The sequence below is a fragment of the Asterias amurensis genome, chromosome 2 (genome assembly GCF_032118995.1).
Source record: "Asterias amurensis chromosome 2, ASM3211899v1".
NCBI classification, from domain to species: Eukaryota; Metazoa; Echinodermata; class Asteroidea; order Forcipulatida; family Asteriidae; genus Asterias; species Asterias amurensis.
In genome coordinates this window covers 4101765-4120119 of record NC_092649.1, presented here as the reverse complement: position 1 = coordinate 4120119, position 18355 = coordinate 4101765, and the positions used below count along the sequence as shown (strand labels likewise).

Sequence of the window (18355 nt, the reverse complement as noted above, 5' to 3'; positions counted from 1 at the left end):
ACATGCACAAATTTCATTTCAAAAGGTCACATTTTTGAGATATCACTGAAAATCCGGAGTGATTATATCCAACCAAGCAGGAAGGAATAATCCCTAAGGAATACACAGTCAATCTGAGAAATGTTACTGACAGTGAAGTGACACTTCTCAGATTAAAATGTTGGAGCTCAAAAATGACATCTTTTTACGTTACTGCATTACTTTGAAGCGAAACCTTTGTCAAAATGCTTTATACTATCGAAAGCTGCAGGCTTCTAACAAAGGCTTACCAAGTTTACACCTTCTTGTCATTTCAAGTCTGAATGAGTAAAATTCCTCAGTTACCTCAACATTGCTCCTTAGTGCTTGAACATTGTTGTTTTGTTTGATCTCTGGCATATTAATATGGTAAATGTTGGAGACAAAATGAAAAGGGAGATTACATTATCATTGAACCTAGTGTTGTTGTACCTTAAGGTTTTAAAGCAATGCTTCAAGCAGTTCTTGTTTGATTTCCTTAAAACAAACTCAAACATTTGCTCTGATGTTATTCCTCCATGTTTTAAAGAAAGGCTTGTGTGAGTTTTTGTGTTTTGTCAATCTTAAAGCTAACTCAGAGCAGTTGTACCAATGTTCTTCCTCCATATAAAGCAAGTCTTTTAATGTTTTCTTTCTTAAAATTGCTCCAATGTTCTTTTTAGTAGAGGTGAAAACAAAATGGTATTATACAAAGGCTTTGAATATTGAAACCAGGGTTTGCCTGTTTTTTTCTTTTTCATCTTCAGATGAGAGATTTGACAAAACATCTAAGAAGACTCCCTGCATCAGGACATAGGTCTACCTTTAAAATGTAAGTAATTCATTTGTTTTATTTCTATATTTTAAACATTTGAGCAGGGGCTGTCATAAGGGTGTATTCTTCCTGCGTGGAGATATTCGCCATGCTCAAAAACGCGACCACCTTTTGAAATGAAATTTTTACAGGTTAATTTTATTGTTGACAACTAGGATTAAAACAATTGGACGGCTCAAAAGAAACAAAAATTTACTTTGCATTTAAATTGACAGTGAATGTCCATAGAGAGCTGTTTGTAGATTTGTCACAATTCCTAGCATAAGTATCAATGTCTGACCAGTGAACCAGAACGGTCAAGTTCATTATCATAGGCCTGTCATGACCGATTGCCTGAGATACGAGAGCAGTATGGTGAGGCTGGATGGAGATATTCCGGCTGGGGCTTTTATGCAAAGTGCTTGGTGTATGACGTCATTGCAAGTTGGTAGTCAATGGCACCCATGTGAGCACATCATTCACTCAGTGCTAGAAGCGCGGTTCAATTTCACAAAGGGCTAAGAGTGATCTTAAAGATGTGTATTTAATCTTCATTGCTAAGTTATGTGCGATGTCACGAGTGACATAACCAGACATTTACTTTGTATGTATTTATTTAGTTATTTTGTGTATTTATTAGTTTATGTTTTTATTTTGTTTTTATATATTTGTTTATTTATTTATTTTTATTTTATTCTATTATTATTATTATTATTATTATTATTTTTTTTTTTTTTTTTTTTTTTTTGGGGGGGGGGGTCTTTTATGGTATTGAATCATTCACTTGTGCATTTTCAACCTCATTTTGGTGGCAAGGGAGTAAGGGTTTTAACCATAATTTTGTAAAAAGGTGTCCAAATTTAAAAAACTTGAAATTTTAAAACTCCTTTTTTGTGTCCTTTTTTTAATATAAATTTTTATCTAAATTTTTTTTTTTTGGGGGGGGGGTTGGCTGTTGGGTCGTTTATCTTTGTCCGTTTGCTCTGTTATAATTTTATAAATTTTTAGGAATTTATTTCCATTTTCATACACAGTGTCTGAGCTTGATTTTGAGGTATTTTTATATGTTGCAAAGACCCCAAATGATCAGCTATGCTGGATGGCTCACCCTCGATAAATATGTTTTTAAAATAAATTAAAATTAAAAAAATACATGAGTTGCCTGGCCTTACACTCACACAGCCAGCGAGATCAGCTGTTGTCTGTTTGGCATTTTCACTGTCAACTCTCTCTCTCTCTCTTTCTCTTTTGAGATGAAAAGATAAACACATCTGAATCAACAATCAACAAAACAGCTATATCATAAAGAGTCCCTTTATCCACTCTTTGATCAAATTGTTGTTGTTTAAAGTGTAGTGTTTACAACCAAGAACACAAAACTGGTACCAGACATTTCATGGCTGCAAAAACCAGGTCAAATTAGTAAGTGTACACCCCTCTCTAGGTTCAAGTACAGGGTTACTTTAGTGGGCCTTAAGGCCAGCTGTTCACACCCATGTAGCTACGCCAGCTCTAGACTATAGAATATTTGACCTTCATTCTCCCCTTTTGTAAAGTTGATAAGTTCACTATGTTGGGCTCGCCAGTCGTGCACACCAGGCAAGGGTTCATTGTGAAGACTACATTAAATACTAGGTCAACCCTAACCGTAATTTCTGTCACACCACTCGAGCCCAGATATGTAACAGCAACTCTTGGCTGACATGGTTCAGATTTTTTTTTTTTCCCCCTTCATTTTTTTCCTTCCTTAGTCACTCAACAAGTAGCGAGACATATTGTCTGGGGCAGTGCTGTATTTAGAAGCGAGTAATTTCCCCTCGTGCCTGGTCTGGATCATCATGTGGCCATTATTGTACTTAACTCATATGGCTAGCAGTCATATATGCTCTTTTTGCGATGTACTTGATTGATATAGTCATGTTGGTTAGACCTTATCGTGGTGCAGCCATCTTGGGATCTATATATATAACAAAACCAAGAGATGGAAAAATAAACTAAACCAGGAATGCAGGGACCAGCTTCGCTATATATGGATGGATTCAACAACAGTTTTGTTTAAAGGAACGTTACAGAATTGGTAATTGCTAAAAATATATATTAGCATAAAACTGTACTTGGTAACACTGAAGCAACTGAGAGCTGTTGATAGTAAAAAACATTGTGAGAACAGACTCCCTCTGAAGTAACATAGTTTTTGAGAAAGAGGTAATTTCTCACTAAAATAATAAAAGACTTCTGGCCTTTTTTTCTTTCATCATTTTCTTGCAACTTGACCAATTAAGTTCAAATGACTAATTAAGTTCAACTTATGAACATGTTTATAGATACACCAAGTGAGAATACTGGCCGTTGACCATTACCAAATGTGTTCAGTGCCTTTAGGCTCAGCTGAAACGTTCATCTGTGAATTTTATTGTAGGCCTATCTTTCTTTATTTTTTTGCCTGTTAGTGTGAATCAGCAAAACCAATCTACGTATAAGCCTATACACAGCCTCTGATGACCCCTCCCCACTGTTTCTTCAACTGCAAAATGTTTGAAACTTTTCTTGAAGGGGGGGGGGGGGGTGCATAACACTACAGCTGCAGGAAAATTAGCCCCCAGGTGTTGGAAACACCTGATTTACGTATGCCCAGTATGTAACCTCTCTGTTCTTAGACTGGCTACCAATCCTCTGCTCTGATCACTGAGCTCTCCTTATATGGCATTGTGTGACACTTCATTGAACCCACATAGATGAATAGCATAAATGCTGCAGATATTTCTTCAGCCGGGCCGGCCGGTGACTCTGCATTTCTGCAAAGATTCTACTCTGCTTTAATTAAATTTCCAATTATAATGAGCCGTAGATGGCTGTCTGCACTAAGGACATTTTAGGATGGACAAAATAAATGAAGTTCTTCGAGGGATGAGGACAGTCAGTCTGTCTGAGACCCTCAATCTTTTTTTGTTTGTCATAGGAGACGGGAAGAATCCATATGGCAAATATTAAATGCATTTGTTTTTATCGAGATTGTAAATGGAAGAGTGCGGGGTGAAGATGTTTTGCTTGCGTCTTGATGTAGCTCAGCCATTATCTTGCTAAAGATTGTTGACAATTTCAGGAATTCTTCATCAGTGGGTTATTTTGATGTTTAGATTACGCTGAGCACCTAAACTGAAAGATGATTCGTCACATCAGTGCAAACAAAGTTGGATCTCAAATTTGCAAAGAAATACCAAATGAAAATGTCACCGTGCAAAAACAGAGCATCTCTGTTTTGTGTGTAATTTCGGGCTTTTTCAAGGGAAAGACAAAATGTTGACGGTTTCGAGCGACAAGATTTTAGGATACACAACCGTTTAGCACCAACCTGACGATTTTCAGTTAAATTTAAGAGATCCCAAGTTAAAATGAGGGAGGGAGGAGGGTTCAGCGCAAACTGGTTCCATCCAGCATAAAGCACGCAACCTTTGTCTTACATAGCTTATCAAAAAACCTTTCCTCTAAATAGCCTTTTTATCAGTTGTAGCAATATTGTCAACAAGCTAATGTCTGTAAAGTGCAGTTGGATAATTCCTAATTCCGAAGGGATACCCATTTTTAAAAGAGGATTACAAAGTGGTGTTTAAACACTGTCCCTACGGATTAACTTGATATTTTCCTTGGTCTGTCAATAATAGACCACTCAGAGACTGGACACGAAATGTGATTGGACATCGGGTTCCTCCCTGGCATACCAGTGCTATTTTTGGTGCAAAGTTTACATTAAGCATAGTGTTATATATAGAGTAAACACCAGCTGAATCTCATGGGGATTACACACAGCTTCTGTAGTTGAAGGATTGTCTGCCATCAGAGGCGGCCAGGTTGCGAATTCTTTTGTGGAGTCATCGCGAAGACTTCGACAACGAATCACATAGACTTGTGTACAAGTTGTTAAAATGTTATAGATGGGTGTCTAAATTTGCTGGGAATTTCCAACCCGGGTGTCCAAATTGTTCACTTACAATACATTTACAAGTAAATAACAGGGTGTCAAAAAAAAAAACACATCTCTCTGGCTAACACTATGATTAGGTAATAGCATGACAGCTCTCAATGGTAATTTTGCTTTCCACGCGAGACTGCAGGCTCCCCCGAGATTTCTGCTCTCATGATGACAGAGCTGGCAGTCTCATGAGGGAGAGCATCTTGAGGGTCGCTGCAACAAACATGTAACGACTTGTCCACAAGTCTACGAATCAGAATTACCGATTTGCGATTCAATCACGAGTTTTGGAATTTGCCGAAAGAGGGTACACCGTGCCTTTCAGAAAGCTAAATTGCACTTCAATCCTCCTGGCCTCTTCAAGACATCACTGTTTAGGACATTCAATAATGGAATTTAAGTTCTATTATACCGAGGGGAGACAATTCAAGTGTAGAACATTATTAGAAGAATTGGTTAAATGGCTCAGTTCAGTTTAAACTAAAGAACCCTCAAGCTTTTTACAATCGGCGTAAAAGATTCCTCAGAATAATGCTTACTCATTTGAAGAGACTCTGTATGTAATTCAGTAAATGTTATGCATCCAAATTAAAGGAATGCCTTTTTATATAGTTATTTAAAGGTACCGGTTACATTCTTTCAACTCCTCTCACAAGTTCCATGAAACACTTGAGGTATGTAAGAAAGACTGCCAAGGGTTGTTGGTATGTGACACGAATGCCACTTTTTGCATTTTTACCACAGGTTCCTTGGGATTTTTTTAAGTTTAGTTTGCAACAGCTATTTTTTGCTTTTTAAAACATTGTGGAATTCCAGGCACAAAGAAAAGAAGCAAACTCAAATAGCAGTTCATGATGTGTGAAGAATTTTGTGCATGTTAATGCTTCATTCTATTGTGGCACAGTATGAATTTGTTGGAGGAAATACACTTCTTAGGAAAGTTTGTTCTAACATAAAGTTTTTAAGAAGTAAACGTTAAAAACGTTAAATAAAAAATTTAAAAAAAATTGTTTCCCTGCTCAAAAACCTTTCTGCAAAGTCTTGTTAAGTTTCTCAAAGATAGACAATTATGCAAATGGTATACATCTCTTAAAATCACTGCAATTTGTATCAGCATCAAAACCCATGGAGATTGCTCCATTATTCATTTGGTGCTGGATATGTGTCAGGGCCCACCCACCCCCTCCTCTTGTGTCTTATTTTGTGTTCTTGAAATCCCAGGAATTCTTTAGAAGATTTCAGGGGGTACTTCTACTGTACAAGATGAAAAGGGTATTAAAGTATGGGAACATTTGTTGTGGACACTCCTCTCTGCCACACATTGGGCATTAAGGCCATGGTATATATGTGTGGGGTTTTGTTTTTTTCCCCTAATTAGAAAACCAGTTGCTTACATTTCAAAATTGTTATCATATATAACAATGGTGTTTATTTCTTGCTTGTACCAAAAGTTTATTCCACTTCTGAGTCACGATTGTTTGTTTTTTTGCATATGATGAAATATGAACTTTTTCCATTTGAGGAATTGCGATCGGAGCGCATATCAGGGCCTGGCCTCGTGATAATCACATGTGTATTATATCAATACCATTGTTCAACTGGAAGTCCTACTTATGTAAAGGCTGCACTGGACCATCAGGAGGACCAGCGTGTGACAGGCACAATGCATAACTGAAGGATTTCGTCACCAAAAGTTTTTCCCAACAGTGAACTTTGTACCCACTATATTTACATCATTGTATTCAATATGCCGTTATTTATAGACTGGCTTCGGTGAATTACCACACAAGATGAAAACATTGTAACCTTCTGAGATTTATTGGTGCAAATGCAGATGATTACCAAACAATGAGTAAAGATAAACATTATATAAAATATGAAATTGTTAATGTTACCCAATTAGATGTTGGGTTTGAATGTGCCAAAAAGTTTCAACTTGCCAAGATTTATGGTGCAAATGTAGATGTTACCCAACAATGATTGTAGATCTACATTGTTACCCAAATGTATATTGGGATACTTTGTGCCAAATTATATCATCTTGCCAAGATTTATTGGTGCAAATGCAGATGTTTCCAAATAATGATTGTTTGTATTATATCAAACCTGAAATTACTGCAAATTGTTACCCAATTGTAAATTCGGATTCCATATGTTGTGAAATAAGGAAGCAACTACAGATCATTCTCGATACTCAAGAACTCTATCAAGGTAATCACTGATATGAGGCGTTTCCATATGGAAAGTTTGTAACCATTTATTCAGTATTGAATACTATTAGGCCTACTCAATATTATGGGGGAATAAAGTGGTCTTCCCTAATCCATACTTCCTGTTGTTGCCACGTTTATGTTGAGAGAAACAAAAACAGTTGTTTGTTTCCTTGAAAGGAAAAATAGATTATGGTAATAACAAGGGAAAACAATTGTCACTTTAAACTTGTAATCTGTGATGAAAGAAATAAATTGAAATAAATAAATTGAAAAAAATTATAACAATAATAATAATAATGATTTAATTTAATTTATTTGAATAACTGGTTATTTCAATTCAGAATGTTCATTGTGTGGGTGCTTATTGAGATGGGGTGGGGAAAGCTTGTGTCCGCCTGCATGCTGGGCAGCCGACTGATGATTGTGAGGATGCCAAACTTTAGAATATATCTCTAACTTTATTTTACAACTCCTAGCTGTGCACATCATGATGTGGAATCCCACCTCAGACCAGAGCCTTGTATGTGGATTGGGTTTTCAGTCCCTACCTGATCTTGTGGTTTTTCCCCATTCGGGGGAGTTTTCTCAACATCCAAAAATGAAGAAAAAAATCCTCGTCATCCGTTTATGCTTGCACTGTTTTATGCGTAATAAAATAAATAAATGAACAAATAAATAAGTGAGAAGCCTTATAAGAGGTCGTTCACACGCCGTACTAAAGTTGGTCTAAGTCCACTTAGACCGGTTCGGGTTCAACTTTTGTGCGTGTGAACGCAAATAAAGTTAGACCGGATCGGGTTTAAACCCCAAAACTTAAACCGTCCAGCGAGGCGGTCTAAGTCTAAACCGGTTCGGGTTTATCTTTTAACACTGCGTGTGGACAGAATGACATCCGGTTTTAACTCACAACGGACGACCCATTGTGTAGTTCAATGCACACGCCCGGGACCCGGAGTGCTTGTATACGGTTTCTGTTGCCTCTGATGCTGAAAAGCACCGAGTATTTATATTAATTTCTTGCCGCTTACCGAGTTGGCGAAACCCTCTCGATCGGCGTATGCAGTTTAACACAGGCCCACGCCAATGATTCATTAAATTCTGAAACAAAATTATATTTTCCAAGCTTTTTTTGTTGAGTGTCCTACAATAAATTGAAACTGTTTTTCATGCGTATACTACGAGCGCAGCGAAGAAGCATATTTTGTAATGCTTCTCACATGTGTACAGCGCTGCCATCCCATAGTGATCACTCTCTGATATCCCATAGTTATCCATCACCGATCCCGTGGATGTGCCTTTCTATTGCCGTCACCGTTACTAGCGTGCTGTACTTTCAATCTAGGAGAATGAACTGCAGTGGGCGCGAGGCTGTGTGTAGGGGAAATTCCCTACGCCAGCAATATCACCACGTTGTTGGGAAGTTGGGAAAATACTGCAAAGTAAATGTATTTACGTAACTTGCACGTGTGTAGTTGTGTTTATGAACGAATCGGAATAAAAATCGCGGCACCAGCTTTTGAGAGATCGCAACTTCCAATCGATTGAAGTACAAACTAAAAGTATTTATTAAATCGGAAACAGTGGTATAAAACAAAACACAAAAATGAAACGTGTTCTGTTTCATGGAATATGGACAATATTTTGGTGAGTTTTCTCGGCGGTTTGTATCAATATTTTGTTTGTTTAAAAAAAATAATTTCGAGTCGTGTTCATGTTTGTTTTAAGTGCCCATATCCTCCCAACGGTAAAACTGTTACCGCGTTCGAGTGAGCCATTTGTATCCAATAATTATGCCCTGTCTGATCATCTAGGGCATGGGGCACTCAGTATCTCGGCATACTCGGTGCGTGAATCTGATGAATAAAACCGGATGTAGAGCAACGGGGTCGCGTCTACTTTGACCTCTTAAAACCGAAGATAAACCGGATCGGGTTTAACTCTGTGCTGTCTGAACGCAATGGGTTTTTATTTTTACGACCACCCCCCGCTGCTCGTAAAAGTTAGACCGGTTCGGGTCTAAGTTAGTACGCTGTCTGAACATACCCTAAGACCCTTAAATGGTCTGGGGACGATTTCACAAAGAGTTAGGACTAGTCATAACTTAGAACTCAAAGGAGATATGAAAAATGCATGGCCATCAGTCCTAAGTTAGGACCAGTAACTCCTCCTAACCCGAGATAAGACTAGTCTTAACTCTTTGTGAAATCAACCCCTGAAGGTATATTTTTGGTAACTCCTCCAAAAATGAATGACCATAAAAACTGGCTCGGTAAGAAGTACTGCAGCTGTTGACATTAAAGTGAGGGGGTCCAAAAACCCATTTCAATATGAGAAACATAGCCATTCCAGATTTTTTGCCATTTCTCAAAACTCTACCCCCTTTTGCAACATAATTTTCACAGGTTCGTTTTGTTGTATATGTCTTTTGTTGTATATGTTTTGTTGTATATGTCTAGGATTAAAACAATCAAACAATTCCAGAAACCAACTTTGCCTTTAATTTCTTAGTCAACATAATAGTGCACTTTATGTTGAGCGCCCCTGTTCTCAACTTCTAAGCCCGAAGGCTACTCGATATGATTTTAATAGGCAAGTATCTACCAGGGTTCTCTAAATCAGTTCGAATCTCAGACTTGAGGGATTTATTGAAGGATCTTTCATTGTGTGACTGGAATTTAAAGCGGTTTAAGCGCATCATGAAAGTACAAAGGTATCACATCGGGGGTTGGGACAGTGTCTATTAGTCTAGACATGTTTTGTAAGTCTGCGACACATGGCCCAGTTTCATAAGATAATGTTTTTAGCAATTTCTAAATATCAGGAGAAACAACTTCCGGGAACTTGTCTCAAACAGATATAGGTTGTCTTTTGGCTTGTAACCTGTTACCGCTAAGCACTATTTCTCTGTCCTTAACATCTTTGTGATGCTTTATGCAATCGGTGCAAGGGTGAGGGGGGGCTGCCACCCCCCCCCCCCCCCTGGTTACACCAGTGCCCAATGCCCAAAGATAAAGCCTTAGCTAGTGTCAACGTTGAAAATGTGGCCCTCCAATGTAAAAATAAAGTGTTGACTCATTTGTAAAAATAGCTATACCTAGTACAGCTTCATACCTCGGGATCATCCCCAGAGGAACGGCTTACCCAGTCATCAGTAATTCAGATGAACCAACATAGCCTACTATACGTGCAGAAAACTAATGATTTTTAACTTGGAGTAATTTATTGGAGTACAGTTTTGATCACAGTAAAGGCAGGAGATTTCTTTGGCTTTTGGATGCTGAGCTCATTTGATTCTACTTATTCCAGTTATACAGAGGGATGAGACACTCTACAAATCCAGGGTCAAAATTGACGCTGAGTCCCGTGGGCCTGACCCATTTCTGGGTCAGTTTGACCCATAATCTGTTTTAAAATGTTAAAGAAATGCTTCAAACTGACATACAATTTATGAGGCAAAATCACATTTTGTTAGCCTGTTTCCGAGTCAACTTGACCCGTAAATAGGTCAGGCTCAACGGGACTCGGAATCCAGGTCAAATCTGACCATGGAGTTTTATAAGTGAATATTATTGGCTTCGTGGAAGTTAGAGAAGGCCCTATACACATTCTGTTTTTTTTCCTAGTTTTCAACAATTAAAGCACAACCGCCAATCAACTTGAGAAAATGCAAATGCAAAATTTGACGTCACAAAGTTGCAAAGAACATTTTGGACTAGTTGAGCTTTGGGATAACTCTTGCACCAAATTCGCTCTCACAAAGCATTCTCAGGCTTAAGTAAGCCTTATGGCAAAAAAAAGGTTTGCCAACCCTTCCAACACACAACAGTAACATTTTATTTCCACATACCAAATTTGTTTGAATCCTACAGGCCTATATGAGTGCTTCTGGCTAATAAGTTGTGGCTCCACAAATGGAAAATTACTGCACTCAACTGACACTCGTGTTCGGTATGCAAGTAGAAATACTGGGTACCAGTATCTTTTGTTCAGTACCTGTTATTGTTGAGTGTATTCAGAGAAAAACCTGTTGAGCATGGTCCTACAGGCAATTACATGAAGGTCTTTGAGTTGAATTACAAAGAGACAATCCTTTTATTATAGCTGACAGAAATTCCAAAGTTTCACACACAGAGAATATTATTATACTAAACTATAGTCATATCTGTTCGCTTCACACAATCTTTCTTTGTTGGGACTATTGAGTTCTGTATACAACAGACAGATGTTAAAGAGTCTGCAAAGCTCATACAGTGTGACTATTGACTGGTGGTTGACTCAGCAAGGTCCCCCACTGTACCCTCTTCCCAGACAAAGTAATTCTTGTTCTTTGTTCCTGCATCCAGACAAAGAACCTTCATTAGACATTCCATAGAGCAGTCTGCTGACCTACTGTGACCTATATTAGTCCATCAGCACCAGCTACCACAAGCTGTATGTTTATCCTGTGTTATTAATAGTAAACCCATGACCTAAGACAGTTGGTCATATAAGGGCAAGGCGAACCCCTTGGCTATATTATTAAGTCCCCTGGGTGCATATGTCCCAGGCATATGTGTGTTTTCATTAAATTTCTCAGAGGCTAAATAAGGTCAGTCAAATCACTTTTTGTATTTCTATTAAGCTTCTGACAAAGGAAAGTTTTTCTGTTGCTCATTTGAAGGAAAGTGGGTTATGGTTAAAGTAAAGGCAGGGTCAACTTGTTATGATTATTTTACAAGTAAATGAGTAGGGGCCTATATAAATAAAAACTTGATACTTTTGAAATATTGGGAGAAACGACTCCATATGAAGTAGTGTAATTTAAGAGAAAGAGGTTGTTTTCAACCCCAAGTTTGAATCTGAGAAAGGCTTCTGTGCAACAATTGCCTTTTTTTCTTCATTAATTTCTTGTGTTGCAACTTCGTTGGCAATTTAGCCACAATTTTCACAGGTTAGGATGATACGAGTGTGGATATTTGTCTTTGAGAATTACCAAAAGTGTACTTAAAGTGTTTGTGTTTGTGATGATTTTTAGCTTAGAAAGATAAAATTTTGGAGCATTGGTTTCCAACCAAATGTCCTTTGAATGGATAAAGGGTGTTATTTGGTTATTGTGATAAATCAGTGTCTAAATATTTGTAATTCTGTGGGTGTTTTTTCAGTTTTGTTAATGAATATTTTAGTTATACCTTTAGTAGAGACAATTTACATCAGACAACAACGCACATAATCCAATCATAAATTCGGCCACAGTATGTGATCCAATTACATACTAATTCAGAAGTCTTCTTGAACCCATCACTAGATGCTTGTCAGACCTCGGGAGTCCACTAGGTTTCGGTTGACATTTCTGTCTGCGATAGAGTTCATGGGCTGGGGGGGTTTGGGGGTCGGACAAGGTCCATAGCCCTCCACTCCTGGGTGCCTCTGCAACCCAGGAGGCCTTGGACCTGGCCTAAATAATGCACTCTTGAACCCAATTACAAAGGGCTCCAAATATGTGGCACCAAACCCCACGGAGCCTTCAAAGCGCTAAGTGATGTGAAACCAACCAGCTTTTTCTCTCACGAGAGACACACACATAAAGGCTGAGAGAACGCAAGCTTTTGCAGAGCTATACTGATCTGAAACCCTAGATGACATACTCTGGCTTGGGGCAGTCCGTAGCAATAGCCATCCCCATATGCATGCAACCTTTTCTTGAACGGCGCAGCATTGTGAAAGTGCACACACTGACCTGGTTATGAACCCAGTCTAGGAGGCTTTTTAAGGGCGCGGGTAGATCTCAAGGCGACTGGCTGTCGAGTGCTGCCTTGATTGGTGCTGCAGTTTCGTGTATTGCATACTTGCCATATTTTAGAAATACCCTACGCTGATATTTCTTCCCATAAACAGGCCTGCCTGGAACCTACTTTGTGGTTTTATTATTTTTGTGGCTTACAGATATGTTTCACAGCTGAGAAATTTTCAAATAGATGTTTTGTAACAAATGAGTTGGAGCTTTTCAAATATTTTGCTGGAAGGAGAATGTGTAAGTGTTTTCACTACACACACACAGTTGAAGTCTGTGATATAAGAAAAGAAGGTTTACATTTGCACTTTATTTATGAAATTTTGTTTTTCGTTTTTGATTTTGTTTGCTGCAGTCAAGATCCGCTTGTTAAAATAAAATGTCTGAGCCAAACTGATAAATTTGAATCTGTTGGGTCCATACATGCAAATAAAAAGAACTTCAAGATCGCTTCTTATACTTTTTAAAGACATTGGACACTGTCTACACTCTAAACACAACAAAAAATCAAAGTTCACAGATTTACAAATAACTTACAGTGTTTACAGAGGGAAATGGTGATATTTCCCTTGAAATATTATTCCATGAAATGCTTTACTTTTTGAGAAAACATTAAAAGAATTATTAATTCTCGATATCGAGAATAACGGATTTATTTTAAACACATGTCATGACGCGGCGAAACGTGCGGAAACAAGGGTGGGTTTTTCCGATATTTTCTCCCGACTCCGATGACCCATTGAGTCAAATTTTTACAGGTTTGTTATTTTATATATAAGTTGTGATACACATAGTGTGGGCCTTTGAACAATTCTGATTGCCAATGTTGTGCGATTGCTTTAACTGATCCGCATCATGAACAGCGTCTGATTTGTACAGACACAAAAACTGAAGGACTTCAGCCTGTATTAGCATAATGCATCACAGAGGTATTCCGTCCTCAAACAGTCTGTAACCACAATCTTTTCCTTTCGGGCGTTTTCCTATTTATAAAACAATTCAGAGTGTGGAAGATCTGTTGCTATTTCTTCTGTGCCACATTTTTTTTTAAATGTCTAAACTATAAAATTGGAAATGATTTTTGCATGGGCAGAGATTTGTTTATCAAGATGTGATTAATTGTTTGTTTTCTGTCTCTTTCTACTGTTTTCTGTACAGATTGAGACTGAAGGGATAGGCTGGTTCGTGATATTCCTCAGGAGTGGCTGCAACAAGAACTGCATTCATACCATTTATGGTTTTATGAAATAGATTGGTTATCTAACTGTTGTTATGTTATTCTGCATTCATACCATTTATGGTTTTATGAAATAGATTGGTTATCTAACTGTTGTTATGTTATTATGCTCTTTATCTAACTGGTTATGTTATTATGCTACTTTCTGTTTTGGGATTTCAAAGACAGGGTATACACTTTTAATAATTTTCAAAGACAAGTATCCTCATTTGGTGCATCTTAATATTATCCCTTTGAAAATGTTTGCTCAATTGGCCATCAAAGTTGCAATTTAATAATTAAAGAAGAAATAGAACTGTAGGCTTTCAGATGCATGGGAAAGGTTTCATGCCTGAAGCTTTTTCTCAGATTCAAACATTTAAGTGAGGAATCAACTCTTTCTCAAAAAATTGTTACTTCAGAGCATGGAGGAAGAAATGTTCAGAGGGAGTCATTTCTCTTAATGTTTTATACGATCCAAGAGCTCTCTGTTGCTCATTAACAAGTAAGTTTGTATGCTATATATTTGTATATTTTGAGTAATTACCAAGTGTGTCCTGTGCCTTTAATTGTGGTTTTCATGGACATTTAGCCATAATTGTCAACAACATAATAATTAGACATCCACACATTTCAATCATCCCCTTCTGAATCAAATTGATTATGAATTCTGTCCTTGTCATTCCTTTGACAAGTTCTCCATACTATTGTGATGCAAACAAAGATTAGATTTCATCTTTGTTTTGTTCAATTGACCAATATCATATGGAGCAGCCATCTTGAATTTCTCCCTTTGATATCAATGTTACCAAACCGAGGCTGGAAGAACAAAATAGTCTAGTTCCTACTTGCAAAATGATTATTAGCATTTGTTGTTGTTATTGGATACGAGGAACATGACCAAGATGGTGGCAGCATGATAAAGGTATATAGGCCATAGGCTGCTGCTATTTTGGGGGTCATGGTCCCTGACTCCTTGTATGCAAAAATCACTCACAAATGTTGATTCTTATTTACCACTAATGAACCTGACTATTTTTCACCTCTTAGTCTCAGTTTGCTTACATTAACCTGATGAACAACACAAAGATGGCTGCAGCATAATTAAGAATTAAGTTACAAATTGTGTTGACCAGGGGCCAATTTCAGAGAGCTGCTTAACGGCCAAGAATACTGTGCTTACTGCTCAGGTTTCCATTTCATTGTGCCGCTAACCATAAGCACACAAAAAGGCATGCTAACCTTTCGGTGCTTACTGTGTCAAAATGAATAACATAAAAATACAGATTAGTGGTGAACAAGCAAGCTGGCTGCCTAATTTTCTTGCTAACCTGTAAAATGAGGCTATAGTTAGCACAAATATGTGCTTACCATTATGCAGCACTATGAAATTAGCCCTAGATAGCCGTAAACATTTATTATTTCAATTTGAACAATGTTACGAAGGCCTCCACAAAATATTTTTCTGAGGTATGACTTTCAAATCATTTCCTGTTAAAATATCAAATTGTTTGCAAAATAAATCAGATAACAGCAATGTTGACCCATTTCTCATCTTATATATACAGACAACTCTCATCTTCAAGTGCGCGCTAATTCTCCAATCAGATTCGCAGAATGGAGTGGTGATAAAAACCCATATTGCACGGCTAATATCACTACCTGCGTCTTGTGTGTTCTATGGTCACGTGCCAAGTTTGCTTGAAGATAAATGCTTTATTACACGCGCGCTCGTGGAAATACGGAAAATAAAGCCCGTCTGCGTCCCATATGGGACGCAGAAGCGCTATATTTTTCCGTACTCCACTCGCGCTTGTGTGATAACTTATAATATATAACAAGATCACTGGGACTGGGCAAATGATCTTATTATAACAGGAATGTTTTAACAAAGAAACCCCAAAAGCAGAAATGAGATTCAGGACTTCAAGAACAAAGTCCTAAATGAAGGGGCCCTTACGTGGTCTCTATAACAAGAGTGGACAGTAATTGTACATGTACTAGGTATGTTGCAATTAAATTTTATATTTTAGACTGAAGGACGACATAATAAAAGTATAGGCTTATATAAAGCAAAGTGATACAAACAAAACATCAGTGAGTCAAAATGTGTCAGTTTTCGAACCCACAAGTATGTAGGTGTGTTTAATCACCCAATATTTTATGAGGAGTCCTTTAATGGACAGACAGTTATCCCTAGTGGCAGAACACAGCTGGGGTCCAGGAATGCAGTAGCAGCTACAGGACAGCCCCAGACAGAGACCGCCAAATTACCCTATGTTCAGGCTGTTTGGGAGGCACAACTTTGCATGTCCTCACAAACCAGACAAAGCAAATACAGCAAGGTGAACTGGAGGTCACATAGAGTAGGGGGAAATAAAGTTATACTGTAATCAGCATTTTATACATGCGACTTCAGCATGCGGAGCAGAAAGCCAGGCTACTGAATTGATATTCAGCAAGGTTTGTCTGTGTCTCTTGGTCTATAGGTCTAGCCTAGTGAAGGAAACATATGGTGTCTAGGGTCTGGTCTGCCAGTGTAATGTGTTACTATGTTGATTTTGATGAGATCAGATACAGGCAATTAGCACGATTATTGCAAAGTATTAGGGAAACCTTGTTACAACAGTTGTCACATGTTTGTCTTGTAGTGTTATTTTTTACCCGTCATTAAATTTCCCCCCACAGTTTATGATTTGTTTTTTGTTTTTTTGACAATCAAAGGATGACTCCTTCGACTCTTGTAGGTTATCTTTATTAAATGTTGTTTTAAAGGGAAGGTACACATTTGATAACTACTCAAAACAAATATTAACTTCAAAACTGACTTAGTAACGAGCATTGGAGAGTCATGGATAGTATAAAACACTGTGAGAAACAGCGTGCTTTTTCTCTCATCATTTTCTCGCAACTTCGATGACCAATTAAGCTCAAATTTTCACAGGCTTGTTATTTTATGCTTATGTCAGGATACACCAAGTGAGGAGACTGGTCTTTGACAATTACCAAACGTGTACCTTCCCTTTAACATGCAGAACCAAATTTTATGGAGCTAAAAACAAAACAAAATTGTTTACCAGAGTAGGGTTATCATACCAGTCAAGATGCAATGCCATATGTACTATTTCTGGCTTGTTTCTTGCTAACTTTTTTTTTTTCAGTAGTTAAGCAATTTTCTCTTGAAATTGGGCTCAGGTGAAAATCAATGGCAAAACTATAGGGTAAGAAAGTTCCAAGGTGGGGGTGGGGTAGGGTTACACTCAGGACCATTTTTCGGGGGGGGGGGTGTTGATCTAAGTCAATCATTACAAAATATGTTTGAAGGGTATAGGTTACCTGTCCAAAAAAAAAAAAAAAAACATCATAGTTTCATTTTTCATTAAAGGTAACGTGTACTTTTGGTAGTTACTCAACAAGCTATTATGACTAGGCTTACTAATGACCATAAAAAGAACTTACTTGGTATAATGCATGGACATAGAAGGTATGGCCTATAGGACTATTCAGCCGAAGGGCTTTGAGAAAATATAAAACATAAGAACTTAGAAGCGACCCTCTTGTAGTTTCAGGGAAAGGGGTAAATTGTTACTCCTAAATTTGAATCTAAGAAGCGCTTTTCTATGCAGAAAGGATTTTTTTCGTTCAATGTTTTCTTGACACTTCCTTCATCAATTAAGCCAAATTTTTACAGGTTTGTTGTTTTATAATTAATGCATGTTTGCATATACCTGTGAGGATTTTACCATGGAGATAGCACACTGCCTTTATAAAAGCAAGCTGTTTGAACACATCAAAGTCGTTATGACATTCCGTAGATTACAAACCTTAAATTTGATATGGGGGGGAAGGTTCCCTAATTCCTCCATGATTTTTTACGCAACGGCATTTTCCATATCAGGCCCATCAGTGTCTGATAGCAGAGCTACCAGTGAGCACAAAGCCCCCCCCCCCTTCCCAGACAAGGAAGAACCAGTAAACTTTGCTCTAATTTCGCATCAGAAATACCACCCTGGATTATGTGTTCATGTTGACTGTAGAGACTACGGCAACTTTTATTACCTGATAAAATGTGCTTATGTAATGTTTAGATTTTAGTGGGTGTGGTGCGTGCATAGTACGCATTCTGTACATAGCTTTTGATGTTCAACCCGCTAAATACACAGGTTACTCGTTCGAAGTGCACGCTGTGTTTCGCGCCAAATTGCTAAAGTTTTGTCATTAATTTGTTTGTTGCGTACCGTACATACACAGGTTGTACAAAATTATATATTTAGGCCTACATGAATGATTATTATTCATCTCTCTTCGTAATTAATGGGCGGAAAGATGTGTTTTTATTGGCCCTAGTTTGAACTCGGTGAAGGACGATTATTCC

At 37.8% G+C, this 18355-nt stretch overlaps 1 long non-coding RNA gene across 1 annotated transcript in view; it reads left to right on the top strand.

Annotated features, from left to right (window-relative positions):
- The window catches only part of LOC139954230 (uncharacterized), a 78148-nt gene extending 62066 nt beyond the window's left edge, over window positions 1–16082 (top strand). Inside the window, exons 4-5 of the long non-coding RNA XR_011788074.1 lie at window positions 765–829; window positions 13923–16082. This is a non-coding gene — a long non-coding RNA (uncharacterized lncRNA). The remainder of the gene's footprint in view (window positions 1–764; window positions 830–13922) is intronic.
- Window positions 16083–18355: the final 2273 nt, after the last annotated feature.